Genomic DNA, 18,929 nt, shown 5'->3' on the forward strand with positions numbered 1-18,929 from the left:
ATTTTTAATATTGTTTCTTTTCATTTTTATTTTAATATAATTTTTTAAAATTACTTTTTAAATTTCAGGAATTATTTTTATCAACTGCATATTTTCTTATCTTTTTATTTCGTTATCCTTTTCTGCGCCAATTTTTTCAGTAATCGTAGATGTAAACTCCACAAATGCACACACACACCAACTTTCCTCATAGAAAAAATAAAATATTCACATAATTCTGTTTTATAGGTCACTAGTATGCGGAAACCGTGCGTTCATAGTATTTCTAAATTTACAAATTTCTTTGTCAAATCGAAAATTTCTAAGCACAAATTCAGCAAATACGCAGAAATGTCCAGTGTTGTTATATAATATTTTCAGTTCGTGTGCAAATCCTTTGCGCATTTATATCGTAGTCCTCACTATGAGCGCTTTGCACTCACTCTTACGCTTGTCCAATTCAACCACAAAGCCTTGAAATGCTCACAAGGATAATACAAATTTATTGGACATATTTTTTTTTTACTTTTCAAAATTTCGCCTTCGAAACTTTTTACGCTATTTTTATACGCTTTGCAGTTAGTACTACTTAGGATGTGTATATTATAGATTTTTGGCTTTATGAATTTTTGCCTCAAATTTAGCTAAGTATTGTAAACTTACTTAGGGAAAAGAAACAAAATTATACTCTCTACGATAGTCCGAGCAGCTGGCGACGTTGGGAGCGAATGCTGCGGTTCGACTAAACAGACTGACGATCAAGCAAGAAACCAGTGCGTTATGTTGAGGAAATTTTTCGGAAACATACATTTTACCCAACGCATACCAATGCAATGAATTGCGCAAAGCAACAACAATAGCGCCAGCAGCTGTCCGCTAGCCAGCGGTGCGATCGTGTGCAAGCATTTATCACGAGAGAGCATGTGTGAGCGAACGGCAGCGCTTTATATGATGCAATATACGCAAAGCGTGTGTGTGAATAGGACAACAGCAATCCTTTTGGCATGCAGGTTGGTAGCTGTGTGAGCTTTTGGTTGGTGCTAAGCAGGCAAACGCTGCGGTCAGGTGGGTGGTGTGCGGTTGATTGGCGCAATGATCGGTGACACGGGTAGAGAGTGCGGTTGTGTAAGTGTATGTGGGCGCTGTCTTGATCGCTAGCATTGTTTTTGTTGTAGCCAATGCTGCTGCTGTTTTTGTTGCTGTAAGCTATCATAAGCATAACTAATTTGAAATCTAAACTTTTTATTTGAGACATTCTTGTTTTTCACATGCATGCACCAATACACATGCACACACTCGCATACAGCGCCAGCAGTCCACCTACGTGTTGCAGCAACGATAGTCAAAAGTGGCAACAGGCCATAAAACAACAACGCACAACCACCAAGCAGTCGCTTGTTTGTGTGTTATGTGCGTTTCAGTGCCGGTGGTTGATTTTTTTATTGTTGTTGTTTTTTTAATTTTGTTTTTTCTGTTCTTGTATGGGTGGTATTGCCAAAGCCGCTGGCGTTGACTGTGATTCATTTCGGCGTCGCCGGGTGCGGCCGCTATTTCGCGAGGTGCTGTTAGCCACCGAAGACTGTGCCGCTGCCTCACGTTGTTGTTGGTCTGTTGGTGTAGGCGAGCATTTGTTGTTTGGTCAATGAAAAAAATAGGAAATACGAAAAAATAGCAAATTATAAAAACAAAAATGTGTGTGCGGTCGCTTGATTTTATGAAAATTGCCTACATTGTATACATTAGATATTGGTTGGTGGTATTTTTCTCGATTTCTTTTTATTTTTAAAGCGAATTTGTGCTTTTCAATTTCTCAAATATTTCGCGCATATTTTCACTCGCTTTTTATTGTAGAATGTGTGCGCCGGTGCACACAATTCAGTTTCAGCAACGGTTGATTGCTTAATACGCGATATTGCGGCTTTCGGTGCACACGGGGCGTATACGTAACCTGAGGGTGCTGTATGAAAGCTGAAGAATAATTGCTTGTAGAACGAAATACTTGCAATGAATGCATATATACAAAAGCACACATATATATATAACAACATACATACATATATCAATATACTTACATATATATACACAAGTATAAGTATGACAGCGCCTAATTGCACTAATGCGTTTTTATACCTCGTTATAATAAGTTTGCCACGAAGTTTGTAACATGCAGAAGAAAATGTCAGGCATCCTATAAGGTAGCATGACCAACTGAGTTGATTTAGCCATGTTCGTTTCGCTATCCATCTGTCTATATAAACGCGGTTTTTGAGGTATCTATCCGAAATTTTGCAAACGCCCTTTTCTTTCCCAGAAGCTGCTCATTTGTCCGAACTGCTGTCATCTGACCATTACAACATATAGCTGCCATACCAACTGATTGATCAAAATCAAGTTCTTATATGAAAATTTATTTTATATCAAACAAAATCAAGTTGTAGTAGCTGAAATACAAACTGATTGATCAAAATCAAGTTCGTGTATGAAAATTTATCTTATATGACTTGATATCTTCACACAAATTTGTATAAATTGTTATCGAAAGCATCACTATATTTTCATGTCAGTTGCCATATAAACTGACTAATCAAAATAAAGTCCTTGTATGGAACACTTTTTTATTTGACAAGTTATCTTCACGAAATTTATCACAGATGATTGTCTCAGGCTGTATTACTTTCTCCTAAGAAATTGTTCAGATCGGATCACTATAGCATATAGTTGCCATACCAACTGAGCGATCAAAATAAAGTCCTTGTATGGAAAAGTTTTTTATTTGACAAATTATCTTCACGAAATTTATCATAAATGATTGTCCCAGACAGTACTACTTTCTCATAAGAAAATGTTCAGAATGGATCACTATAGCATACAGTTACCATATACACCGACCGATCAGAGTCAAGTCCTTGTATAAACAACTTTTTTATTTGACAAATTATCTTCACGAAATTTATCATAAATTATTCTCAAAGCCACAGCTATTTTCTCCTAAGAAATTGTCCCGATCGGAGACCTACAACATTTAGCTGCCATATAAACTAAACGATTAAAATGAAGATAAAGATATTCTATACCCTTTTATGTTATACAAAAAAAAAAAAAAAAAAAAAATACATTTGTGTAGAGTATTATAGTTGCGTGGCGGCCGAAATTATAATTTTGTTTGTTTCTTTCTGTAGTTGTCACAAATTTTTTGGCATGCAGCTCTGTCAAATGTTGCTTGCGTAATATTCAAACGCAAATGTCCCCAAAATTGTACACTCCAACATATTTATATTGGCATTGCTGCCTGTAAGACACCGTGCATTTCTACAACCGCCTATGTATTTTTCCTGCTAACCTCCTAAATTTAAGTCGATCTTTGTGCGGCCATTCAGCACTCTGACAATTTGTTTTCGCTGAAGATACACGTGTACATACATACATATATATGCATATAAGTATGCTTTGATTGTGCGGCCCATTGCATTTCCTTACAATTCCTGTTTGGCTGCGTTGCAAACAGACCGGCTACACACAGCTGTTGCTACTATAACATTGTTGTTTTTGTTGCTTTTGCTGTTCTTATTATTGCTAGAATGGGCAGTGGGCCAAGTGATGCTCACTGCTCCTACTCAGCACTGCAGCAACGAACAGACAGCACTAGTCAAAAGTGAATACCAAAAATAATAAAAAGTACACACCAATGCATCGCCGCAAAATAACAAAAACAACAAATTGCATTCATGCTGTCAGCACTTATACACATGAATACTGTATATTTATAAGTGTATGTATGTAAATATGCATGCCATCATGCATTTATTCGAATGCACTGTTATGAGCATAAGCATTGAATACATTTTATTTCAAGTTAATAAATATGTTTATATGCGAACACTTGTGTATCGTATGTTGTGCATAGCTTAAATTTTCATTTCATATTAAATAGCCAATGCCCGACTGAACGGGCCTGACTGGCCGGCTGGTATTCGTGAAATGCGCATTTGCCCGCTTTTATCCCGACCACCGGGAATTGTGTTGAAATTTCATAAATTTGGCAAGCGTCGTTGCCTTTGCATATATTGCATTAGCGTGCATACTCACATAATATTCAAATCATATATAATGAATATTGAATTCTTGTTTATAATAAAAGCTTAGTGGCGCTCGAAAATATTTATTTTTCACCAATTACTTAATAATTATTGCCATATATCATAATGAGCTCATAATTAAATTCCACAAACAGCATGCTAGTTGATAAATATCGATTAAATATTGAAGTATTCACATTTTTCAAATTTATTCACCTTCATTGGGAAGCAAATTTGTAATTATGCTATTAAATGAGCTACAGAAACCTTAATCATAGACATTATTGCAGAAAGCTGTGTTTATTTGCATAAATATTTAATTCATGGCCTCTGACTGAAAAATCATACACGAAGAATAAAAATTATGATATTTGAGTCTAGTCTTCACTCTGAAGGTATACAAGTTTCCTAATATCAATCAAATAGCTTAGATAAAACTCTAAATTTCGAAAGAAATTCAATTTAGTTTTAAAAACGTTAATTCAATTTACATATTCCTGCAGCATTTCTTTCTTAATTTTTAATTACAAATATTTATTTGAGATCTAGTTAAGGGATACACATTCCCAAGCCGAGGTTGCAGCCATAAAGCGGTTGCATGGGTTTCCTCGGATAAAGTCCGGCTTTTTTCAACAATTTTATTCTCACATAAAAAATGAATTATTTTATTAGAATTTTGTATTATTACAAACCTACACCACACCACAAGTATTCACCAAGAAATTCTGAAATTTATGGAAAAACAAATTTTAAACTCAGCCTTTGTGACGCCATTTCTGGTGACCCCTCGGAAAAAAGATGTTCCCGCGTTGGCAAGATAACTCCTTACAGGACCATCTAAATGAAAAATACGTGTTTTAGGTAAAGGCTTAACTTAAAACTTGGACGAAGGAAAAAAACTGGAAATTGTATTTTTGGCACACATTTTTACAAAAAAAATTTCACGACTTTTTTACAAATTGTTGCAATCAAAAAATAATCCTTCGTCTTTAAGAATTGTCTCTCAAAGACCTGTGTAAAATTTCATGAAGATCGGTTCAGTAGTTCTGGAGAAATCATGCCAACCGACTTCAGCTCGATGTAAACGCGTTTAAAGACGGCGCACTTAGTGGCAACATTCTAGAGGTGTTGTAAAATTTAATAACACTTAAAAAAAATAGATTTTTTGAAACCCGTAAATCCATGTAACCCCATAATGAAATCTCCTTCATCTCCCATGTACTCCATATGTAAAATTGACGGTTTGCACCTTAAGGTATTTCCTTGGCTTTGATTCACGTGACAAGTTCACAAGAGCAATGTTCAACGTTCCCCTAATATCTTGTTCTTGAAATTTCCGATCTGTCAACTCCGTTTTGCAGGCGTGTGTCGCCACCATATTCTGACCATTGATTATTCCAAATGAGTTTAGAATCCTTTCTGTCCAAAATGAGTAAGAACTTTGTGTATTTCTGATCAACCACTTTGCACATGACGTTTGCAGTTTTGTCTACCGGATCATGCCATTACCGTTGTTGATCTTCCTTACAATGCTCCTATCCAGATGGTCAGAAAGACAATGCAGTGATTTACCAACGGCAGTCACATTTCCGTATGACCTCAGCCACTATCTGTATTGGCTTTCGTCGATACCTTTATGATCAGACACCCAGTAGCAGCAAAGTCTCTTGTTATAGGCCACATTCTGCGCTGATGCCTAGCTACCCAAAAAACTTCTAATCGATAAGCGAAACAAAAGGATATTGTTTTGTTCCTGCTCACTATTTACTTAGACGTTAATTCTGGAGTTACCTACTGTTACATTGGAGGCTAGCTCCGCTGCTTTCGCAATAGCAAAAAAATTATACTTGAAATTTACTTTAGTTATCCGGCAGATTACTAGGCAGTTTTATGCCTAATTCCGAAAAGTATATTCCAGCACCAACTCCATCATCAGATTTCTTAGCGCTCAAAACTTTACTACGCTTTCTCCACAATTCACATTTTTAAAGTCCCCCATAACTTCAAAACTATCTCATCGTTTTTTTTTTTTTTTTTTTTTGAAATTTGGAAAACTATTCCTATACATAACGCCCCAAATTTGTTAATTTATGAAGACAAAAACGCATCTTGATTCAGTACCAAGTTATAAGAGCACCGTACCGCATTCGTTCCGAGACACGTTCGATTAATTATTTTTTTAAATGTTTCTACGTGAAAATTTTTGTAGGTATTACATTGTTCGAATATCATTCTTTAATATACTATCAGTTTTTATAAAGAAATTTAACTATATCATCACAAAAAATTCTTCAAAATATTCCTTTTATTGCGCGAATTAAACTTACCTCTCCTCCTTTTGTGAAGATTTCTCGCCAAGTGAAAAAGTTTTCCACACAAGCACTTGATTCGGTGACACTGGTCATTTATTACACTGGGCATCAAATAGTAAAACTTGTTAATTTAAGTTTTAAACTTGTATAATTACGTATACGCCATGTGTACATTCTCACATATTGGAACTGTAGCCTCTAAAGATTTAATGCATAGGAGTAAAAGAGTAAATGTACAAAATAGTTGATTACATTTCTAACATATCCTCAGTGTTACAATAAATTTGAGCAATTTTAGTCTATAGCACAGTGTAAAATGCGGTGCTTTGAATATTCTACTATTCTAAGTCTAGTATCAATCTAGTGGTAATTACCACTAATATAATATCTTAAGTTGGAGTATCATTAAGTGAAAATATACAAAGATTTTTGAATGAAGAAACTTGGTCGGGCTTCAATTTGAACCTAACTTAAGGTGATTTACGAATCTAGAGGCTTGATCACGGACGACATGACCTAATCAACGTAGCCGCTGTCTCTAAATTCTCTGAAGTATGTCAATGTCGTGGTATAACTCATACAGCTCATCACTCCGTCGACTGCGGTATTGGCCGTTAAAATGCGTAAATCTTCCGCAGAGCCTTTCTCACGAAGACTCGTAATGTCGACTCAGCTAGTGTTGCCATCGCCCATGCCTCAGCACCAAATAGCAGGACGAGAATAAGGCGCGATTTATAGAATTTTTTCGTCCAGAGATAACTATATTTATCAATTGCCTACTAAGTCCGAAGTAGTATCTGTTGACAAGAGTTATTGTGCGATGGATTTCGAAGCTGACATTGCTGTTGGTGTCCAAGGTAGACGAAATTATCTACGACTTCGAAGTTATGAATGTAAACATTGACATGGGAGCCTGCTTGTTTGATGATATTTCGGCTTACCTTCGTTCACTACCAGACCTATTTGATTCGCTTCACTATCCAGTCTGGAGAAAGCAGAAGTGACGGCGCGAATGTTGAGGCCAATGATATCAATATTATCGTCGTATGTCAGCTCTTAAAAAAGGTTGTGGCTTCTCGATTCAGCTCTGCGGCTCCAATTATTTCCTCCAGCAGTATATTGTAGAATTCGCACAGTAGGAAATCGCCTTGTCTGAAATCTCGTTTGGCCTCGAAGGGCTCGGAGAGGTTCTTCCCGATCCTGACGGAGCCGTATTAGTTTTGTTCAGACATAGTGCCACAACTCTATTTCATGCTGTCAAATGCAGCATTAAAATCAACAAAGAGTTGGTGTTTTCCAAAATTTGGTACTTGGTGAATATCTGTTCAGTTTTCAGGTATTAAATATATAAGGGGCAAATATATAAGGGCAGCTTCAATTTCCCCTAAAAATTAAAAAATCGAAAATAGTTCGTTTATCAACTTTTGTTCCGCTAATTGTAATTGACTGCACTGACTTGTTTCGAACAAATTGCTTCCACTTTAGTTTTCATATACTTAGACACATATAAAGATTTATATCTTTCATATATTAGCAAATGTAAACAGGTGGTCGTGAGTACATATATTGCTAGCAAATATATATAAAAGTTTTCCACGTCGTTGTATATAAATACAGTTAGTATATGAAATCTGTAATTCGTCCAGAGCCCATTAAAAATTTTGCGCGTTTCCTTTATAGTTCATGTAAGCAAGTAAGAGCTTATTAAAATTGCGGCCAAAATGATTTTGCAATACGTCTTATAAAGGCAATTTAATTCTTATTATATAATATTTACATATCTCATATACATATATATTGTGTATATGGTATATAGTTCATATATAAAATGGCAATTTTACAATTTTCCCAATTAAATTTATTTACACAAAAATATTTAATGTCTGCCTTTCTTGTCTCTTCACTAAGTGGTTATTTTTACCCATTAAGCAAGCCAACACACACACCTATAGTTTATTAATACGGTAGAAAAATAATTTTCCTATTATTTTCTAAACGAGAAATTCTTGCTTTCGCTGAATAATCGAGAATAAATTTGTTTTCAAATCACTGCATAAAATAATATTAAAGCTTACAGCTTTAATCGATTTTTGAACGAGCTCCTATTGAATTCAAATAAATATTATCCAAAGTAGAAAGAACTATATACTCAAGTATTTACTAAATTGAAAAATATAAGTATGCTTATACCACTTAAAACTTACTACATATATACATTAGAAAATAGAGACTTCATAATGTTCATGTACATAAATAATTATATATACATATATACCAGTATATATATACGCATATTTTTGACATTTAAAATTAGATCTTTTTACGTGTTGAAAATACTTTTATGTAGTATAGATTATTGTATTATTAGTTTTACATACTTGCAGAAGACATTTCATTTATAGAAATACTTTATTGTTTACGTTTACTAATTCTACTGCTACAAAAATCTGGATTTTTATACTATTTATAAATATTATAAGTAAATATTTTTTCATTCAATATTAATTATGTCAAAATTTAGCAGGTGCCTTCTTATCAATATACGATTTAGTTGAACTTAATGGCTCACTAAGTATAGTTGGACAAAGTAGAATAGCTAGTTAATAAGTAAATGAAATTATAGGATAGGAATTATTTGCTTGATAAATAATACAAGTTCTCTGTTCAGGTACCAATTGGCATCTTCACTTCAGCATTTCATTGCACAGTTTTCTGTTTTCTTTCCAAAAAACACAGTTCTTAGCATAATATTTTTCTAATTTTAAAAATTTCCCCTTCTGTATTTAAAGTCCACAAACGGCAAGCAATCAGATCTCTCGGGTAAATCTAACTGGAAATAATTTATTTTACGAAAAGCATAGTATACAGGGCGTATACGTGATATTTTTTTAACTCCTAAATTCAAAAAAAAAATTAAAAACTTCAAATGAAAAAGTTTTTCTGACCAGCACTTGATTCCGTTCGTTCAGTTTATATAGGAGCTGTAGCCATATATATGCAATATCTCAAAAACTGAGAGACTTCTTCTTCCTTATTGGCTTAGCAACGGATTACACCGCTTATAGCCACCTTTTCACTATTTGGCGCCAATTGGTGATTCCAAGTGTAGCCAGCTTCTGCTTCCCCCGGCAGATACTGTGTCGAATACTCTCAGAGCTGGAGTATTTCCGTCCATTCGGACGAAATGACCGACCCAGCGAAGCCACTATGTCTTAATTTGCTGAACTATGTCAATGTCGTCGCATAACTCATACAGCTCATCGTTTCATCGATAGCGATATTCGCCGTTGCCAGTGCGCAAAGGACCTTAAATTAAACGCGGCCACTGAAGGACTAAAGAACTATCCTAATCATAAGCAAATGATCTCTCAATGCCACAAATCGACTTTGCAGAGTAGCCCTTAATGCTAATACTTCTTTGTATTTACTTTGGAAGTACCTAATTCTATGGTTAACCGAAAGTTGCAAGCTAAGAGAGAGCCAATTACCATTTTGCTAACTGTAATACTATCTCTCGAAATATTGGGTAGTCGAAAATTCGTATTTCTTATTTCTACTAATTTTTATATGCCGAATGAAAATTTTAAGAAGAAGATTATATGCGATAGAGAGTATTCACAAACATATTCAACTACTTCCAAGCTCCATCCGCGTAACAATTAATATATTGTAAAAAATCTGGAAAAGTAGGGCCTTTTCGATCGATATTTTTTTATACATAAGTACTATATGTATAAGCTATACCTTTGAAAATAATATACTAAAATTTTAAAGCGATATCTATCCATCTATCTCAACCAAGTTTTGAGTTATTGCCTTCTAAAGCGTAGCCTAAAAATTATTGAATCACTGTTAAACGATTGGTGCTTTTTCTGGTTTTTTTAGACGTGTGATTTTCTATTAGACAATACTCGTTTCGGGGTTGATATGTTTTGATAGCTGTTACTTCATCTATATCCAGTTTTTTTGCTGCTTTGTAATGCTCAATGTAGAAATTTATTGTTTAAATAATGGTTCGTCGACATAATCGCCCAGCAGAGTCGGTAATTCGAGCAACCATAGATCGAGTTCGCACCACGATATGCTAGTCTATATTCCGCATCCTCAAAGAAGCCATACTGGTCGCACCAAAAACGCTATAGCCAAAGGGGGGCCACAATTGTTGTTGTGCTCATCCACTTTATGAAAGATTTTGCGGAAAGATCTTGTTTACGGGCTTACAAAATCCAATTCGAGGAAGAATTGAAGCCAAACAACCATCAAGCGTTCGGGAATGTACCCAAAACGAGATGGCCACCGATTCCGATTTCCAAGTAAATTTTGTTCAGCGATGTGCTTCACTTTGGTTAAATGAATACGTTAATAAACAAAATTACTGCGTTTAGAGGTAATCCAATAGCCATTTTTAAGACGCCGTTACATCCTCAAAAAGTGAATGTTTCGTGCGCTCTATGAATATCTATTGGTGCATATGTATTTTTTGAATTTTTCGTGCCTGAGTTGGAGGAAGTTGATGTGGTAGACCTTTGGTGCCAACAATAAGTTGCTATATGCAATATAAGCCAACGAAATAATCAATTTATTGAAGAAAACTTATGGTGAGCGCATTATTTCGCTTAGTGGACTGATGACGTGGCCTCCATGATGGTGCAATGTAACACCGCTAGACTATTTCTGTTGGTTATGTGAAATGGCTTGCCTAGGCAAATATTTCCCAGACGACTGTCGCCTTGGAAGAGAATATTCGGTGTGTCGTTGCTGACATTGGTACCGTATTGCTGCAAAAAATGGTCGAAAATGAACTCTCTTAGCTTGAATTTATTCGAACCAGTCGCGGAACTTTTCTCGAAATAAAAACATAATGGCAAATTCTTATCTTTATAATAAAGCTAAATTTCCAATTGGATATTGCAAGTATAGCTAGGCCCTTCTCCACCTGGTCTTTCCAACGGTGTGGATATCTTCCTCTTAGTCGAATACTCTCAGGAATTAAATTATACACATTTTATTTCTGCTTGAAAACCACATGCTTCCAAAAATAACCCTATTTATTTATAGTGCAATGACCTCCCTTCTTTTTAACTGCCAACATTTGGTTCCTTTAAATTTTTTTAGGGGAGATGTTTTTTTGGATTTCCAGAAGTGTCCATTTATTACTAAAAAAAAAATTAAATAAGATTTAATTTTTATTATCCTTTACTAAAAAAATGTAAACTCTTTTTCAACTTCATTCATTTAAATTTTTCAAATTGCTATTTTAGACATCGAATGCATTAAATCGATAATAATTTAATAAAATTTCTCATTTAGTTCATGTCACCGCTTTTGTTTTTATGAAACCTCAGCAGCCAGGAAGACATACAAAGGAAAGCCTGTTTTTGTGCGAAACTAATTTGATCAACTTTTCACCTTTCTCGACAAAATGACTAATAACGCACATACATATGTATATAACCGTTAACACATGCATATAATGTTATTTGTTTTACTCGCCTGTCTTTTAAATATTTTCACACTGCAAGGAAAGGCACACATACATGCATATGTAGTATATAAAATGAATACATCTAGATGAAAGTTTGTTTCTATGTGAGTGAGCTTGTATGTGTGTAAGCTTGCATGTGACTATGTGCATTTGAAGACAGTTTCAGTGGAAAAAGTTTTTTCTAAAGCCACACAGCAGTTTTGAAAATGACTATGCCGCAAAACAAGTCGGAGATGAAAGGTCAAAGCAGATGAATTTCTCTCAGATTCATTTAACATATAAATGCTTACTTGATATTGTGTGTGTGTGTGGGTGTGGGTGTGAGTGTGCATTTGTGGCACTGACTTCGACAGTTACTTCAAACAAAAGGGTTATGTGTGCAAACTGAGCCCGCCCTCAAGGCAAATGCACAAATTTTATTTACCTACAAAATTCGAGCGAACGCCTACGCAAATAAAGCAGACAACAACAACAGTTACAATAATAAATATACATGTGTAAGTTAACACGCATACAAAATTTCCACAATAATATTCACATAATTTTCTTGCTCGGAATTCATTTCGAGTTTTTCGAAAGCAACGCAAGTCGAAATTTAATGAAACAATAAAAATAAGAATTTAAAATAAATAAAGGCGTTATGCAAATGTATGTGTGTGCGTTGCTATGAAAAAATATCCAAGCAGCCAAAATACAAAATGTTTAACATAGAAAAACTATTTTTGGAAATGTTGTTTGTATGTATGTAGGCAAGTAGCTGTTTTTGTGAATATTTATTTTCAAAAATAAAATGAAATGCTCTCGTTTAGACTTTCGGTTGGCTGCCTTTACAGTTAGTTGGCCATTGCTTTTAGCCAGCGTCCGTTGCTGCAGGCGGCGATTTTTCATGGCGCTTTACCGCTCCTTGCTTACAGTGGCATTCACTTCCCTGTGAACGTGTGCACATGTATGTGTGTGTGTGTGTGTGTAGGTGTTCAGTTTTGCGTGTGTAGGTGTATGCGTGACTATGACCCGCAGGCGTTGTGTGAATTTTTAGTCATTTGCAAGTGTTCGTCAACACAAAGAAAAACTACTCACACACATACACTACCATAAGCGTGTGTGTATTTAATGCGGGCGTAGTTAGTAGCTGGAATTTGAATACATTTATCTATTTGCATAAATATGTAAATGCACAGCTATTCACACAAACTTATATATATACATATACATATGTATATATGTATGTGCTCAGTGCCCTCATCTGGCATCTGTTCATTTTATATCAAGTCGAAAAATAGCCATACTTCGAGTGGAAAATGTGCACACAAATTCATAAACAATATAAGCCGAACATGCAGCACGTATATATGTAAATATATACGGATGTATGTATATACATATATATATGTATACTTATTTGTGGTAATGTGCGAACATGCATTGGAGTCCATATACTATTCATTAAATAACCACTGCCAGCTACATATACTAAGTATTACTTTCCAAAAAAACATTTTTAAAAATACATTTTTAGTTATATACTTACATATGTACATAGCCTTGTGTATCATGTACAGGGTAACAAATAATTCATTATTGAAGTAACATTAAAATTAATTTTTGTTTTATTTTGCAATACTAAAAATCTAAAAATAGCTAAATTTTTATATCGAAAACCTGATTAAAACACGCAAGGTAGGGCTAAGTTCGGGTATAACCACAACCACATTTTATACTCTTGCAACTCACAAGAAGCAAAGCAAAGGGAAGGGGTTAACATTGACCCGATTCTATATATTTTCGCTAATACCACATACTCTTAACATTCCACATACAAAAAAAAATTTCACTGGGTTCATTAGAGTACCCCACTTACAATAGCCGTTCACATATATACTTTTATGAACCAAACACGTTCTGTAATTTTCATTGAGATAACTCAAATATTGGCCGATATATCCAGTATAAAGTCACCTGGAAGGTCGAAAATCTTTACATTAGGTATATGGGGGCTCAGGGAGGTGTTAGCCGGATTCAACACATTTTTGACACACAGTTATACTACCATCAGGAAAGAATCTCCTCTGCATTTCCATTATATATCTTACACATTCACCGAGATTTTCAGTCAAAAGTCAAGTCAAAAGTTGACACATATTCGGTACCTAAGAGCATGAACAGTTAAGTCCCGATTTGCATAATTTCTGGAAAGAGGGTGGCATAGTTCAAGGGCACTATTCTTGCCAAGTTGTATCTCGTTATATTAACTGCATTTTGATTTATTTACTAGAAGGTAAAGGAATCAAATAGAATTTCAAATAGTCTTATGTGGCAAGGAGGCGTGGTAGTAGTCCGATTTCGCCCATATTCGTACTGTAATATAAAAATATCTGAAGAATATCACATACAAAATTTAGTCGAAATAGGTCGAGCGGGTCCCGAGATATGTGATCTCACCTAAAAGTGAGCGGTGACGCGCCTATCGTCCGATCTTACGACTCGCTCGTATAAAACCTTCTCATACAATCTTGGGATACAATTTAATGCCTATGATGTATTTCGTTATTGATTCATCGCGCATTTAGTAGTTTTAAACCGTACCGTTATATGTGGAGTGAGCGGGGTCCTCCGATTTCATACACTTTTACACTGTCGGTAAGAGTTCCTATAATAATATTAAAGGTCGTGGTCACACCAACTTTCTCTAATTTTTAGTTGAATGGCGTTTTGAGGGCGTGGCAGTGATGCGATTACACCCATCTTTGTCTTATATTTTTGCTAGTTAATAAGCTTAGAAAGTTTAAATAAAATAGCAAAGTTTTTGCTCAACTTCAGCTTGCGCGGGCTTACGGACAGAGACAGTCAACCGGATTTCAACTCGTCTCGTCATACTGTGATAATTTTATATACATATATACAAGGAGAGTTCCAAAGTAAACAGGATTTTTTGAATCTAGTGCCCCTTGGTGGCCCCATCTATTTGTCGACTGGTGCGTTAGAAACAGCTATCGCTATCGATTGTCCAGTGAGAATTTCATGACATTTCATCAATTGGAAGTGAAGCTATTGTGTTTTAAGTGTTAGCGGTGCGAAAATGAGCTTCGAACAAAGAACCAACATTAAATTTTGTTTTAAAATTGCTAAAACTTTTACCGAAACATTTCAATTGATGAAATAAACTTGTTTGAATCAAATAAATTGATTTCGCCGAAAAAAACTTTTTATTTATTTTTTTTTAAGTCCTGTTTACTTTAGAACGCAACTTGTATATATAACCCTACTTTCGTAAAACTATTCTACTCGGTAGCAACAAGTTGCAATTGAAAAGTTCACAGCCTACCTTATTAGAACACATTTTTTTGGCAAAATTCAGCTTTTTTAATTCAACATGGTTTCCTTGAAGGGTGGGTAGTGGGAAAATGTCTTCTCAGCGAGCATTCTTTTGAGCTCTGATAACAGGAAACATTAGTTGGGGTCCAGATCTGAACAATACGCTGGATGCGGAAGCAATTCGAAGCCCAATTCATAAAATATTGCCGTCGCTTTCACTGACTTGTGACGCGGTGCATTGATTTAGTGAAACAGTACTTTTACTTTCTTTTCTCTTCATATACTGTTACTCTATGTATTAGTCGCTGTAGATCGTCCTTCCTTTTTCAAAGTGTTCAATAAAATTATTCCTTGCGCATTCCAAAATACGGACGCCATAACTTTGCCAGTGGAATGTGCATTTTCCGACGCTTTGAAACGGATTCATCGTATGCAGTGCACTCAGATGACTATCGATTGAACTTTGAAGTTAAATTATGGAGCTACCTTTCATCCATGGTCACATATCGACGCAAAAACTCAGGTTTATCATGCTTGAACATCTGCAGACACTGCTCCGAATCATCAACTGGGCGTGGTTTTTAGTCAAAAAGTGAGCCTCGCGCTTTGCGCAGAGCTTTCTCACACCCAAATATTCGTGAATGATATGATGTACACGTTCAGTGGATATCTTTAAAGTGTTTGCTATCTCAAACAACTTCACTTTATGGTTTTTCACCAAAACTGTTTTTTCGATTTTTTTATGTTTGATGTCGGTAACAGCCTCTTTTGGGCGTCCACTGCATTCATGGCGATGTCCGGTAACTCGTCATCGATTCAAGTTTTTCTTGAACTGCATTTTTTCTCTACATAAAGCAATATTTGCTCAGCACGCGAAATTCCTTTCTATCCATTTTTTTCACAATACAAAAGTTGCTTCACAAACTGATAAACTAGTGATCCGCTCTCAAATTCGTACACGTAACATTTGAAGGTTAGGGCTAACTAAAAATCATATGCATTTAGTTCTAGTGCCGCCATATAGGTGTCAGGCCGGAGACTTTTCAATTGACCTATTATTCCAGCTTTTGCTTGTAAAAAATTCCATATTTGTTGCTTCACTTCTCAAATCGAAAAGTAAAAAGTATATACATATATGTACATATATATGTAGTTATTATTAATTTTAATCCAACATTTATTCATTAGAAAATAGCAACCCTGTAAATATATATATTCATGTATGTGTAGGCATGTTTATATCCATATGTATATATGAGTTTGGTATTCAGAGATCCATTGCAGTGTGAATAAAATAAAAGAAATTTTGAGAAGAACCGCAAAAATATATACTTGAATGTACCGTTAGATGCACACATACAAAATACATAAAATCAGACATATATACTTACTTGTATATACATATATATAGATACACATACTATATAATGCCACGAAACAAATACCTATTTATTTAAAAAATGACTTAAATTGTATCAAATGTTACGATAATCTTTTGTGCATTCTTTCATATTTTTATTTCATTTAAATTTTTCTAAAATAATTTTTATTATTCTTGGCACAGCTTTTTGGCTCTGTGCGTCCGCATATTGTTAATAGCCCTACCTACACACCCGTTCTTAATTGGTAGAAATTTTAAAAATAAATAAATTGCATTTAAATTGTGAATATACTGGGTGCAGACAGCCAAAGATACCCAAGATTATTGCAATGACATACAAAGCTGTCTTTTATTTATGGATTTGACAGCTCGTATTTCCAAAATCGTTGTATTTGTTGTATTTTTTCTTTCTTTTCCATGTAACCTTTTATGCTATCAAACCCAAGGTTAGGTTAGGTTAATCTAGTAGGCCAATAAGCCACGCATAAACCAGCTCAGTCCTTTGTGAAACGAGATGGAGTTCACTTGCTAAGTCCAAGAAGATGCCTGCGCTTGACGCGAATTTTAACAAACACTGCGGCCCCACTATCAACACCTTCTCCACTGCATAATACTGTGAAGACCCCAGATACTTAAACCGTAGTCTTGCCAATGCTCGATAGGTTCACAAAAGATTCTCCATTGTTTTCCTGGTGCCCTGCTCCAAGCATTTCCTGCAGGGTGTCGCCACTAGACAGTGATCAGTTAGTATTACCACCACGTTTCTGCAGTCTCTTCTATTGAGTGTCAATAGCAATTTTGTTTTGAGCATGACTTTTGCAATTTTGCACTCAGGTTCCTTGTTCCATCGAGTTTTGATTATCTTTACCATGCTTCTCTCAAGATCGTTGGATAGACAATGCATTGGTTCCCCAATGTTGGTCACGTTTTCGGATGTTAGTCGCACACCATTCTTGGCTATCTCGTCCACTATTTCATTGCTCTTGATGGCCTTTGTGGCCGATATGCGATACAAGCTTACTGCCTTGATTGCTGCTTGGCCGCCAACGTAGATGTAGACTCTGGATCTTTCTGCAGGTGCATTAGAGGGCAGCTTTCGCAATAACAAAGAGCTCATCTTGAAATTATGGCTAACTTGGGCAGTATATTCTCGCACCAGCTCCATCGGCCATTTTCGAGCCATCCGTATAGATGTTTAAAGTGTTGCGCATAGTTAACATACCTTTACGCCAGCCATCTTTTCCTATGTTTACTTTGAACCTTCTTTGAGAAGTAGTTGAGAAGCAGGGTCAAGTAGTCGGTGTTTGCCCAACCGCCATTATCCACCGAGCTGTGCACGAAGGTTCTATATGAAAATTTTCCTATAGTCAGTAGTCGTCCCGTCGATTTTGATGCGCAGCTTTCAGAGAAGAGGCAAATATGTGGCAGGTTTAGTACCAGTTCAAAAGCCGCCGTTTTAGCTGTTATCATTCCCAAACATGACCATTTTCTTTAGCCAGTAGCGTAAAGTCGCTTGGAGTGTTTTTACCCTCGACTTTTACACATCAATTTCATAACTCAATATCTAAGCCAAAATCTAATCTAAGTTAGAACTTTTTAGATCCATTTTTGGACCTCTTGTCTTTTGCCAAACCTTCTCTCCCTAGCATAGAATTGGATGACAATTTATCTTAACGAGCGAGACAGTGATCCGTTGTGTTTTGAGGTCAAACCTCCAAGTTTCGAGAAGTAAAACTGAGAACTATAAACATTTTTCTCTCTCTAACTTAAAAATAATGAATTTTAATTTAATTATCGAAATTCTCTAATCTACCAGATCAAAATTAAATCAGCTCTTCATCGCCTGCAGGGCCCTCACGCTATCCTCTGACGTACTATCTTCACTTCTCACTTACTAGAAAGTACAGTTATATTCCTCATAACAGTTGATGATGTCAAATCTCTGACTGCCAGCTTCTTAAGAAAGTTCGGAGTAGCTTTTTGATCTCTTCGTTTCACACATGTGTCTCTTACAAGACATTGCGAACACCAGAAGAGGTGTCCTAACAACAAAACTCAATAACATTCGAAGATGAGCCCGTTAATGACGTTCTGGATGTCATTCCGTAATTACGGTCCGGATTGAATGGTAAACACATACTAAACAAACGTGTCTAACCTACGGTCAAACCCATTCCAAACAAATAATTTCCTGAAAATACGAAGAGTTCAGATAATCTGAGACCTTATATGTTCATCCCTTGGGGAATGAGGATTTTTTAATATCGTCAAGTAGTGTAATGCTTTGTGACTACGGCCACTAGGTGTTGCGCATCTTCCAGAAGCCCTGTTGAAAGTATGAAAAGTGTTAAGCGATATCGGGCGATATAACTCCGCAGGTTAGC

General features: G+C 35.6%; 2 protein-coding genes across 3 annotated transcripts in view; one reads left to right on the forward strand and one right to left on the reverse strand.

Annotated features, from left to right (window-relative positions):
* LOC108969024 (troponin T, skeletal muscle) overlaps positions 1–756 on the reverse strand; it is a gene marked incomplete in the record, with an annotated part of 20,264 nt that extends 19,508 nt beyond the window's left edge. The window contains 1 exon segment of the mRNA XM_018933482.1: positions 643–756.
* Positions 1–18,929, forward strand: part of LOC108969022 (protein-tyrosine sulfotransferase) — a 210,353-nt gene that overhangs the window by 154,693 nt on the left and 36,731 nt on the right. The gene's annotated exons all lie outside the window — the stretch shown is intronic.

Source organism: Bactrocera latifrons, unplaced genomic scaffold, assembly GCF_001853355.1.
Source record: "Bactrocera latifrons isolate USDA-ARS-PBARC rearing strain unplaced genomic scaffold, ASM185335v1 scaffold_238, whole genome shotgun sequence".
NCBI classification, from domain to species: domain Eukaryota; kingdom Metazoa; phylum Arthropoda; class Insecta; order Diptera; family Tephritidae; genus Bactrocera; species Bactrocera latifrons.